We start from the raw sequence: 13,284 nt of genomic DNA, 5'->3' as shown, positions 1-13,284 counted from the left end.
TTGCTCATTTTGAGCTTTAAGGAGGCACATTTGTAATATAGTTAGTGAAGGCTCTTAGCTGCTTAAAGTTTTTGTATTTCTTATATAGACCTTTTTTTTTTAACTTTTGCCTTAGGAAAGAACATTGAGATTTGCTTTAAATAATTTCTAAAAGAATTTTGCTCCTGGGGAGACAATGAGTGCAATAGAACCCCAAACTTCCAGAATGCACTCCCTTTTTAGCTGGTATCCAAAAGTGTCTGATTATTGGAGACTTCACATTCCTGAATTGCTTAATCTCCTTTATTGTCTGGGATATTATCTCATAGTGTTCTTTAAACACACCCAAGAAATTTAGAGGCCACCTCTTGAAAGCGTCAAAAGAATTTGGCCCTATTCCAATTTAAACAATCTTGAAAATCTAATTTAGTGAGGCATCCTTGACTTCTCCTCTGCTTCGTTCTCTATATCCAGTTGGTCTTCACGTCTTCAGTGCTATCTTTTTATCACCCTTTGATCTTTTCTCTCCTCTTTGTTCCTGCTGCCACTGTGTTAGTCCTGTCCTCAGTCAGTTCTTATAGGTCCCTACAACTGCCTCTTACTCCCTGACAGGTCTTTATCGGCTCCAATCCTGTCTCCTCAGGGCCACATAAACCCGGTCATGTGACCCATGATGAACATCTTTCCTTGGATGCTCATGGCCACTGGTGTAAGGACCAACCCATGGAAGAGTGTGTCTCAAGCACTCTGTGATCAGGTTCTTGGCTCCACTCTAAGCCTCACCTCTTGCCTTCTCCCAGTGTTTCTTCCACTCCAGAATAATGAAATATCCTTGAGAAATTAGAAGTAAGACTACCCTCTGAGAATTAAGCTATAAATCAAAACTAAAGAGATGAAGACGGAAATCTTCCAAGTCTTCCTAAGGCAATGGACTGAGTCTCTAGCTGGGAGCTTCATCCAAAAAATGAGTGAATGGAGCAACACATAGACAACAATGGTCAATCAGAGCAGAGTTGGTCACTCAGTTTGAAACATAAAGATAAAAATGGGATTACAGAGATAAACTCATAGCCAACGGACTTCCAAATGTTCTAATTTTGCCATCAGCAAGTGTATTTTATTGTGATCATGAATGAATCAGGCCATCTTAGTCTGGAGATCTTAACTCTGAGGCTCATCTGCCAGTGCTCTCAGCCAGGGGCTATTCAGCTCCCCCTAGGGGACATTGGAAATATGTGTGCACGCTTTGGTTTGTCACAATGACTGGGGGGCCCTTATTAGTATTTTAGCAGCAGGGTCAGGGGTGCTAATGGTTTGGCAACTCAAGAGACTTGTACGTGCCATGAGGAATTCCACCTTCAAAATGCCAATAGTGCCCCCACTACGAATATAGAATCTTGCTTCTGATCTCGGCTTTCTGTTGGGGGTTGGCTACCGGAAGAGAATATAGGCAGTTCTGGATTCACAGACATCAAGTCTATTTAAGTGACTGGAAAAAACTCTCCTTCCCACTCCAATTAGAAAATTCCAAGGAAGAATTCCAATTGGAGCCAATTAGTTCATGCTCCCCCACCCCTTTACCAATCAGTATGGCTACAGGGATGGAGCCTATGATTGGCTCAGTTTGTGTTGGCCCACCTGACTGTGACCAGTGTCTATGTCCGGAAGGGGGAGTGAAGCAGATGGGGTACCAGGTACACACAAACAGAAGCCACCACAGTCACTTTCCTTCCCAGTAAAGTCTATGTAAAACCTATATTCTGACCTCCATTGGGTCATGTCCTCCATTGTTCCAAGGAAATAAATGACTCTTAATGATTAGTCTTCTATCCAACATCAAAGACTCAAACCAAGCATATGAGATACCTAAGCCTGGCATAACAAGATGCCGCAAACTTGTTGGCATAAAGCAATAGAAATTTATTCTCTCGCTATCGTGGAGGACAGAAGTCCAAAATCAAGGTGTCATCGGTGTTGGTTCCTTCTGGGAGCTCTGTGGGAGAATCCATTCCGTGTCTCTCTCTTAGCTTCTAGTGGCTGCTGGCACCGTTGGCATTCCTCGGCTTGAGGCTGAAAGTCTGCATCTCTGCCTCCGACTTCACATACCCTTTCCCTCGGTGTCCCTGTTTCTGGAATCTCTCTCTTTTCTCTTTGATGGACATTTGTCATTGAAATGAGAGCCCCTCCTAATCCAGGATGATCTCATATGGAGATCCTTAATTGCACCTGCAAACACTCTATTTCCAAATAAGGTCACATTCACAGGTACAGATGTCAGGGACATATCTTTTGGGGGGACACTATTTAACCCACCTCAACGACTGATGTGGTTACAGCCCCAGGAAGCCAAGGTAGCTTTTCCTTTCCCGAGTTCTCCAAATTCATCATCTATACCCATAGAACATGAATCATTCATGACAAAAACACTTTCTAAAAGTAAAGCTTTCGAACAAATGTGTGGATGGAGACAATGAGCCCCAATTAAGCTCCCTTTTGTGACAAACCTCTTAGAAAAGCATTAACTCTAATCTTCAGTGAAAAGCATTGTAAAATGAAGTTTGGATGGGAAGATGGTGTTTGAAATGGCCCGGGTTCCCTTTAATGGAATGAAGAGAGGCAGAATTTACTGCGATTATGATATGCTTTTAGCCACACAAAGAGTCAGGGTCAGAGAATTAAGTGAAACCAACAAAAGTGTGGCCAACTGTGGTTTTGTCTTTGAGAGACTTTGTGAATTATCAACAGCCTGGGAGATGGAAATGCTCTCTTTCCATTCAAGATACCTTCAGAGTTTGTGTGAACCAGGCTCTCTCTGCCTTTCAGAATCACTTTTGCCTTTTCCACCTGCATTTTCAGTTTTATTTTTTGATTGTTAGTGTTAAGAACAGGGTAAGAAATGATGCCTTTGGTGGGCACTGGTGACAAGAACTCTTTTTGGTTAAGCTAAGAAATTAGCACATAATTCATTTTATTATAAAAGCTGTAATAATATGCCCCAGATCTTCACATGGCTTTCTCTACCAGTCAGTCTGGGCTTGGCTCGAAAGGTACTTCCTCACAAAGTCCTTATCTGTATCTGAAGCATCTTCCCCACTGCCCTCCACCCTCCCCGCCACCGCCCACTAACCCTGTCGCTCTCTATCCCCTGCTTTATTTGTCTTCATGGTTCTAGTGACGTTTTATTGAGGATATACTGATTTGGCTGAGGGCTGTTGCCTTTCTGGATTGCAGGCTCCAGGACAGCAGGGACCTTGGTCATCTTGTATACCCAGCACCTAGAACAGTGCCTGGCACATAAGGGGCCTTCAATCAATATTCATTGAACAGATGGACCAGTGCATGTGTGAATTCCTTTGCTGTGCACGGTGTGTACTGACTCATTTCCTCCTCGGAGCAGCACTGCAACGTGGATGCTGAAATGAGTCAGAATAGTTCCCTGGTGAGAAGCGCGGCAGTTCAGAAATTAGACAGGTAGTGTAAGACACTTGTGAGAGCACAGGCTGTGGGCACCAACACCTGCTCTGCCACTTTCCACCTGGTTGCTGCGCCTCAGTTTTCTATCTGTGAATTGGCATGATAATGATACCTGCCTTGTAGGGTTGTTATTATGACAAATAAATGGTGGGAACAGAACCTGGTACATTGTAGGCACTCAATAAATATCAGCTGATGTGGTGCCCTTTCTCTAGATGAGGGAACTAGATTGGGAATGAGGTAACTTAAGCAAGAGCACGTAGTTGCTAGGTGGCAGATGCAGAATCCGAACCCAGATCTGACTTCCCGTGGAGTCTGAGTCAGGCCTTGGGCACTGCGTTAATTCACTTGATGCATTTGGGGTAGACTTGAAAGAAAGTGGCTGTGTCAAGGGAGTGCTATAGCAGTCTGAAAGATGGAGGTTGCATACTTCAAATGACACTGCTATCAATGGGCCACCCCAAGGACTTTGGTCAACATGGGGAAACAATATTGGCCAATTTGGGAAAATAGCTCACAGCTGTACAAAACAAAATCTGATGGCTTTCAATTTGACTTCTCAGAGATGGGCATACAACAGGAGCAGGCCAACCTATGCTGATTTACCAACAAGCAAGTCTCATCAGACCCACTTCAAAAGATGAGAGACTAGTTGAGTTCAAGCCACGGCATTGCATGACAAAAAGCAGAAGTTAACTGGGTGACTCACAGCGTGGTCAACCATACTCAGCTACAAGTGCTGTGGCCCCAGATCCCTACCTTGTTTTTAGCACAACTCTTGTGTATCTACTAAGGCCCTTTGGACACTCACCTCTTGATTATCTGCTTCTTAGTCTGTAGGTCAGCTGAGTCCATGGATAAGTCAGAATATAGACACATCGTTCTGTGTCTTCAGTCTTACCTTCCTAGCTGCGTTTTGTTTCACCAACAATCATTGCGATGTTTAGGAGCACAAGACAGTTGCACAGTTTTGGAATGTTGTTAGGCATATGCTGGGAAAAAGGGATAAGGGTTTAAATTTTTCCGCAGACAATGTGCAATCAGTTGTGATTCAGAGCTAAGAACTCTGAGCCTTATGGTGGTACTGTGTTTATTAGGTGTCCTGGTCATCAAGGCTTAAGGACATCTGGAATATTGCCACCAAGGTCTTGAAATCCAACCCAAGAGGCTGGATCCTTTTCATCTGTTGACCTTCCTTTCTTAAGTGTGGCTTTTAGAAATAAAATCTATTAAAGACCATTGACCGGCTACTTAGCTAAAACAGGAAGAGATAAAAATAATTCGCTTGCATATTTATTTATTTATCTGATCACTGACAGTTCTGAAAATGCCAAACTGAAAAATACACCACTTTCCTCTCATTGGTGACAATTAAATAGCTGCTCTAATACAAAGTAGTAATAATAATTTGAATGCGTTAGTTTCCCAACTGCTGATGTCCTGATACTCTGCAGAAACATTCATGGATTTTCAAGCTGATTTATTTTTATTCAATTTCTCTCTGTCTTTAGGGTCTCCAGAGAATATTCACATAGTTTTCTTATGAACTTTGTTCACTATGAAAAGAATCTATCCTGGTTGTTGGGAATTAGTATTATGCTGTAAAATACAGTGAAATTCCGTCTTAATAAAGCAGTTTCTATTTTCCCTAACTTACTCCTCTTCTCCACACATGCAGCGTGTTCTATATTATGGACACGTTAAACTACTATAACTTATACTCTACTCAGAAGAATTTGTTTTTTTAAAAAACCCCGTAAATTATCTACTGCCTCATCAGTATTGTGCTGTGCCTTAGCAAACACAGCAGACAAAAGTTCTTGTGCAAATTCCTAGTGATCCTACACATTTGAGAGAGATAGGCCCTCTCCTAGCAAGCACACAGGCAGGGCCTCCTGCACCATGTGTTAAATGCTTAACATCTTTAGAGAGACCCCCTGGCCTTCTACCCAAACCAACAGTGAGCACAGAGTGGGAGCATCTCCTGTGTTTGAAAGCCCTTTGATTGACAGGAATGAGAAAATCCATATTGACTGCCATATTCTGCTCCTTTGACGGGTTTTGTTATTGTTTGTGGCAAAGTGCAGGAAGCTGCCATTTGCTAATTTCCTTCACTCTCTTTCCCAGGATCTGTAGCATGTTCCCCTCGGTCAAGAGATTGCTGACTCAGAGGAATATTTCGTGGGCTGGATTATATTAGGAAGAAGGTGTCCGTTTTCAAGTCTGTAGAAAGAAAAGGAGACAGTTTTAAAGGAAATTAAGAGAAGACAGGCTAAAAATAATTGTGCTTACAAAAAAATAATAAATAAGAGGGTGTGCCACAGCCACATTACTTCAGAATTTTAAAATAACCTCCCAGATGGTTTATTAAGAATTAACTCTCTCTATTCCGTATAAAATTGCTGTGATAAGAAGTAAAGTGTTTCCTATCCAAGATATTTGCCTTTATCAGTTCACCCAGCTGAGCCTGGGTGAACTCAAACCTTCCAAGACCATAGATTATGTCTCTCTAGAGTAGTGTTTCTCAATGTTGGTCAGTCAACATACGGGGCTGGGTAACTCTTTGCTGAGGGAGGTTGTCCTGTGCATTGCAGGATGTTTAGCAGCATCCCTGATTTCTACCATTAGACGCCAATAGCACTCCCCCTCCCCCATTTGTGACCTCAAAAATGTCTGCAAACACTCTCAAATGGCTCCTGGGAGCAAAACCACCCCCATGGAGAACCACTCCTCTAGTGCAAGGATGGCAAGACTTATAGTCTATAGCTTACAACCTCATTCTCGTTGGCTGGTCATGGTTATCTGGAGGAGTAGCTGAGGAAGACTCTGAGGGCTCGGCTGAAAAAAATTTCTTGGACAATTAGCAGCATTTTCCATGGGTTTGGGAGTGGGGAGAGGTGGTGTATTAATTAGGGTTCTTTGGGGAAACGGAACCAACAGGAGAGAGAGAGAGAGATTGAGAGAAAGAGGTTAATTTTCAAGACTTGGCTCCCATGATTGTGTGGGCCGGCAAGTTCAAACCTGCAGAGTAGGCTGGGGACCCAGAGAAGAGCTGCAGGTCAAGTCCAAAGGCCATCTGTTGGCAGAATTCCTTCTTGCTTGGAGGAGGTCAGTCTTTCTTCTGTTAAGGACTTCAACTGATTGGAAGAGGCCCACCCACATTGTGAAAGGAAACGTGCTTTACTCAAAGCCTACTGATTTAAATGTTAATTTAATCTAAAAGTACCTTTACAGATACACCTAGAATAAAGTTTGACCAAATATCTGGGCACCATGGCCTAACCAAGGGGACACATAAAATTTACCATCACAGGTGGCTGCTACCTCCCACATGAAAGCACTTTAGACTGGACTCTTGACTGTATTGTCCTGCACTGCACTCGTGGTCAATGCCAGCTGTGTCCACTGGGTGGATCCTAGAAGACAGGCAACAGCCTGCACACCCCATGTGTAGCATGGTGCTGCCCTAGTCCCATCAACATGTCTAACTTGACAACAGGAAGAAATCAGAAGATGGCAATGAAGTCTAACACACAAATCAGAAGAGAATGGGGAGAAAACCAGCTGGAAAGACGGAGGCAAATGTACCCCAGATGGGGGGTGGGGGTGGGGATGGATCTTAAAATGGAAAGGAAAAATATGCTGCCACAGATGAATCTCACTGACGTAAGTCTGAGTGAAAGAAGCCAGAAACAAAAGCTATACACTAGAAGATTCCATTGCTCTCAGATACAAAGCAGACAAAATCAGTCTATGGTGTTAGAAATTGGGAAAGTGGCTGCCCAAGTGGGCTTTCGGGGGGCTGGTCATGTTCTTTTCTTGAGCTCAGTGTGGAAACATGAGTGGGTTCTCTTTCAAAACCGCAACAAGCTATATTTATTATGCATACACTCATCTGTATGTATATTATATGTGAATAAAAATGTAAATTAAAAAGACACAAATAGCAGGAAAATGAGGGTGGGAGTGAGAAGACGAGAAAGGTGGAGGCAGAAGCAATGATTATGTCATCAAATCATAGGCCAGTCCCACTATTTGTTTTATCTACTATACAAGATTTTAATACTAATTATGAAAATATTAAAGATTTACTATTTTTCATTAAGGAAATGAGGAGACCTTTAAAAAGACTGACAATATCCATTTTTGACAACCGACTAGGTAACAGGACCACAGGACCCAGGAGGTCCTGGATTACTAAAGTTCTAGCTTTCAAAGCCATGAGCAAAGCAAAGGCCTGTCCTGTGACAGGTGAATAAATGCCCCACAGAATTCCAGGAGAACTCAGCTAAACTACGCAGCTTTCTTTTTAAGTGGGAAAATGGAATACTTCAACGTGAGCAGAAGTAGTATGCTAGCAAGAATAAAAAACGTTCCTGGTCCTCATCAACCCTCTTCATCGTCAGTCTCTGGTGCCTCCTGGGGTTGACCAGATGACCTCAAAGGTCTTTTCTGTTCCTCATGTTCTGGAATTTCTATATTCCACTATAATGTATGAAATACCCATTCAAATCATGACTATCGTACAGTTCTATAACTTAGCACTTTTCTTCCATTCTTAGCTTCTCCTTTAACAAGGAAAACAGAGACTTCAATGCTCACAAGCAAATCGCTGTTTTGTTTGGTCTGAAGTCAGATGGGCGGCCTCCAAGGAAAACTCTCTTTTGGCATTTTCCAATTAGAAAGGGCTGCACACTGCAGCAAGAAACCATGTTCCTTCCCACTTTCCGTCTACTTTTATTGCCATTATTTATCTGAGAGGATCATATTTCAAGAAAGACTTTTTCCCTAACCGAAGGGAAAGAAAGACATTTCTTCTTAAAAAAAAAAAAAGAAAAATCCAGCAAACTCAGATCCAGTAGGATGTCTATCATTTTCAAGCTATGACATTTTTTATGGAGTTTGGAATAAGTGGATATTAGGAAGAGTGGTAGCTTATAAAAGCAGCTTGCTAGATAAAGACCTATTTGGAAAGGCTTTTAAAAAGTGTATTGTTTACCCACTGGAGCTGTCAGGTTACCATATTTACTCAAAGGAAGGCAGATTTTCTTTTTTTTTAAATCTGGCCTAAGCTTTTCTTAAAACGGGCTATTGACCGGAATCAATACAGAGAGTGGCCTAAAAAGACACAGGACAGCGTGGCCGTGCTAGCACCTAAATAAATTGTCAGCCCAAGGTCATGCCTTCCATCCGTATCAGAAACTATTGTTCAGTGGCTTATATTGAATGTGAACTGCTGGAGGCCCAAAGTATAGATACAAAAACATCTTTGGGGTGGGAAGCCACTCCAAGAAGCCCCCTAAATTCATCAGGTTTCCCTCCGATACTGGGAGAATATTTTGACTATTCAGCGCTACAGATTTTGATTATTAAAACTATCTGTGATTGCAATTTTTTTAATAACTGCTTGTTCCTGTCATGTAAGCAAAATCACATATGAAATATAATCAATCTGTCTTCTTCTCTTTTCCTCCTCAGTAGGGCAGACTGATGCTGTGGTCTGTGACTTGCTCTCCTGTCAGTGTGTAGAAAAGTTTCCAGCGAGCTCAGATGCAACTTTGGACCTTGCTCCTAGTGGAGGTACCAGTCTGTCACTAGTGCGTCATCAGCGTGGGTGTGGTTATGCTGCTGTAACAAACAAGCCCACAGTCTCAGTAGCTTAATACCCTAAAGTTTTGTTTCTCACTCAGGCAAAGTCCCCCATGGCTTTGGAAAACTCCTCAAGGCAACTGTCCTCCATGTGGCAACGTGACAGCGCAGACTGCTTCGATCCTGGGGCCTAGCCAGGTCAACACAAGGCCTTTTCATAGCAGCCACAGTGGGCAATCAGAAGGACATAACGCTCTGCTTGTAACCCATGAGCAGAATTAACCACATGGGTCCAACCAACTGGAAGTGGTGGGAAAGCAGAATTTCTGTGTGCCTGGAAAGAAGGAGAGCCAGAGAAAGACAACGCCCCAGAAGTTTTACCACAGTGGGAAAAAGAAAGCAATCTAATTATTCACCTTTTAGATAGGAAATTGTGTGTGTGTGTGTGTGTCTGTGTGTGTGTTTGATTATGAGAAAGAGAGAGAGACAGAGAAAGAGAGAGTTTGAGAGAGATGAAGTGTACAAAGAAAGCAATGTGATGGCAGTAGGTGTTCTTCTGATCTGAAAATGAATTTTAGGTGTTCTTATGCTTACTTAATGGATAAATGGTCGACCGTGAAGATGTGTGAGCAATGTTACTAGAACATAGAAAGTAGCCAATTTAGATGTTTATATTCTTAGAGTTTTTGTTTGATTGAATAGGAGCTTTGCAAAGATATTTAAAACTAGAGCTCTTTAAATGAAAACCAACTTTATATAGGTAAAGAAAAATAATATCCAAGAAGGCTCCTCCATATAACTCTAAAACTCTTCTCAACCAAGGACAATTTTGCCCCTCAGGGAAACTTTTGCAATGTCTGGAGACAGGTTTTACTGTCACAACTGGGAGTGGGGGTGTTACTGGCATCACTGACAATTCACAGGACAATACTAACAACCAGAGAATAATCTGGCTCAAAATGTAATAGTGTTAATGCTGGGAAGGCTGAAGCTTAAGTTCAAGGCTATGAGCTTAGTTGTCTCATTGTAGGCAGGTTCTTCCTAGGCAGGTTTCAGTTTTTCCATTTGTTAAGCAGATAACTTATTTTCATCCCTCATATATTTAAAGATAAATAAATAAGAAATTACACACTTTGGAATGATATGAGTCCCACAAAAGCTGAATTCCCACACACCTAAAACATTATAAACTTTGAGAGGTACCTGGTAATGTCACTAATTCATTTAATAGAGGTGTAGACCCTCCCTGAGTACCTACCACAGTCCAGGATTTGTGTTAAGCATTAGCCATGGGGAGATGAGCAAGATGCAGCAACCACACCCAGGGACCAAGTCTGAAACAAACACGTAAACAGGTAATCTAGTCATTTGTGGTGGTTAATACAGGTAGGTTTATCCCAGGGGCCATGATCACTTGACTCAGATATGTGAGTGTGTATCTGTGTGTATTACGTCTACGCACACACATACATGAAAATCAATACGTTTCTAAAAATATTTCAGTATATTCATACACCACCAAATGCACATTAATGTACAATGCAGTTGTGGTCTTTAACGTCTTCATGGCTTTGGGGAGATCTTTTACTCACAGCAGAGAGCCTATGAGGTTGACGTGAAGGCTCTGAGCACTGAGGGGCCCATCCAAACACTTGTTACACTATCAAGTTAAAAGAGAGACACCATGATGACAACTGCAAGAGATGAAATGATGTGGACAAGTGGACTTCCAAAGCATCAAGTCTGGGCTATGTTTTTAGATTTATACAACAAATATTTCTTTAGCACCTACTGTGTGCACAGCATGGGGGATGATCTGACAAGTAGGAAGAAGAGTTGTTTGTGACCTCAGAGAAGGGATGGTAGACAGGTGCTGAGACACAGGGAGGCGGGGACAAGGGAGCAGAGGAGGGAGCGATGGCAGGACTGAGTGCTCACTGAGGACTGACTGGTGGGGAACTCCGTCTTGGGCCTCTAATGGTGTGTGTTTATTTGTGTATTCCTCACCCTTTGCCTTGAATGTCTTGCTCACCACTGTCTCCCTAGCTTCTGGAACAGTGGTTGTCACATAGTAGGTGATCAATAAATGCTGCTGGAGTGAAAGAATGGATGAATGGATGGATCTCAGTCTGAGGAGGGAAGGAGCAGCTTTCCAGGCCTGAGAGACACGGGCAAGGCAGGGAGGAAGGCAGATCCTTAGGAGTGACTGCACTTGAAGATGGAGTAGACACTTGGCCTGTTGCCTCATGGGAGAAGGGGCAAATGAAGGCAGGAGAGAATGAGTTCACAAGCTCCGGAGATCTCCATAGACTGGAGATCAGAGAAGAGGGAAGAGGACTGAGAGGAGTGACAAGATTGCACAGGCTGTGACAAAAGTGGTGACCGACTTGGAATTAGACTGAGGATCTTAGTTCAGATGAAGTTCAGAAGCTTACGTCAGTTGTGACTGGCTTCAGACTGGGGTCCCTAATGTCCCTCCACCCTCCTCAACCGCCACTAAATGCAGGGCAGGAATCTGGATCTGGCTTTGCAATATCCAAGGGTGTGGCTCATCCTCAGGAAAAAGATATTCATTTAAATCCACTTTAATTTGAGCACTGAGTCTGCCATGAAAACTTTTGGAAAGTTTTCTGTGAAACTTACCAGACACAGCGTTCTACTGCAGTGGCCCCCCAAATGGGTGTAGTGGGCAGCGACCCTGTGAAGCAGAACCATCACATGTTTTTTGATTTATTGAGATATAACTCACATGGCGTAAGTTTACCCTTTTAACATATGCAGTTCAGTGGTTTTTAGTATATATTCAAAGTTGTGGACCCGTCACAATTATCTAATTCCAGAACACTTGTTATGATCTCAGAAAGAAATCCCATAACCATTAGCAGTCATTCTTCGTTCTCCCCTCCCCCCAGTCCCTAGCAACCATCAACCTATTTTCTGTCTCTAGAGATTTGCCTATTCTGGACATTTCATATAAATGGAATCATACAGGATGTGGTCCTTTATGACCGACTTCTTTCGCTTGGCATAATGTTTTCAAAGTTCATCCACGTTGTAGCATATGTCAGTATTTCATTCCTTTTTATTGCCAAATAATATTCCAGTGCATGGATATTGTTATGACCAAAAATTCACATGTTGGAGTCTTAACCCTCAGAACATCAGAATGGGATTGTATTTGGCCATAAAATCTTTAAAGGGGTCATTAAGTTAAAATGAGGTCTTTAGGGTGGGCCCTAATTCAATATGACTGGGGCCCTTATAAGAAGAGAAATTTGGACATAGACATGTACAGAGGAAAGAGCAGCATGTGAGGACACACTGAGAAGGCAACCATCTGCAAGCCAAGGAGAGAGGGCTCAGAAGAAACCAACCCCGCCGACACCTTGAGCTTGGACTTCCAGCCTCCAGAAGTGTGAGAGAATAAATTTCTGTCATTTAAGTCCCCCCGACTGGAATTTTGTTATGGCAGCTCCAGCAAACTTATACACCCATGCTTTGTTTATCCATTCATCAACTGATGGACATTTGGGGATCAGATGCTTTTTTCAGGCTTATTGCATCTGACTCTGACATGCCGCATCCAGTTCAGTGTGTCTTGAGGGCTCTGGAAGGCCCCTCTATGGTGCCAGAGTCTGTGGGGGCTTGTAGGGTGTGAGTACCAGCACAGAGGGCTGGTTTCTAATCTTGCTTTCTCCAGAATGAAAGCTCACAGGCATGCATCTTGTACGGCCATGAGGATAGGTACTCTGATTTCAGGGTCCGAGAAATGTCCACCTGCACAAAAGTATTTCTCTCTCTGCCCTAGCAAGGTGCTACCTACCTTCTTGTCTGGCTGTATTTACTCCAAAGGAAGGCTCTGATGGAGAGAAATACCTGAGGTGAGTATGGGTTTACAGAAGGCCTCCACGAAAACATATGCTCTCACTTGCAACAAGACTGCCTGCTGGGGGGGGCGGGGGGGGGGTGGCCCTGGTCTCTCCCCAGCACGGATTACAGTCAAGTTAATTGCCATGTGGGAAGGCCTGCCCAGTCTGACCAAAGTGGGATAAGACAGAGAATGGATCTTGGGGAGGTTACGGCACACAGACCTGGGCTCAGGGGAACTGAAATGGACACATGAGGGTCTGTGTAGAGGAGGGCAGACAGGTCAGCTCAGACCGGCTGGGAGCGCAGAGCGAGAAACTCCAACACAGTGTGCAAGTCCCACCTATAGCTTTCTCACCTGCTTTTGTGCATTTG

General features: G+C 43.1%; 1 long non-coding RNA gene across 1 annotated transcript; it reads right to left on the bottom strand.

Annotated features, from left to right (window-relative positions):
• Positions 1 to 4,741: 4,741 nt before the first annotated feature.
• LOC111770770 (uncharacterized) lies at positions 4,742 to 11,742 on the bottom strand. The gene is made up of 3 exons (XR_002804176.2): positions 11,686 to 11,742; positions 10,301 to 10,376; positions 4,742 to 5,676 (listed from the first exon to the last, which is right to left on the bottom strand). It is a non-coding gene; the product is annotated as an uncharacterized lncRNA (long non-coding RNA).
• Between the last annotated feature and the right edge of the window lie 1,542 nt (positions 11,743 to 13,284).

This window comes from Equus caballus, chromosome 26 (genome assembly GCF_041296265.1).
Source record: "Equus caballus isolate H_3958 breed thoroughbred chromosome 26, TB-T2T, whole genome shotgun sequence".
In the NCBI taxonomy this organism is placed as follows: Eukaryota; Metazoa; Chordata; class Mammalia; order Perissodactyla; family Equidae; genus Equus; species Equus caballus.
The sequence above is the reverse complement of the archived record's forward strand: the minus strand, read 5'-3'. Positions and strand labels throughout refer to the sequence as shown.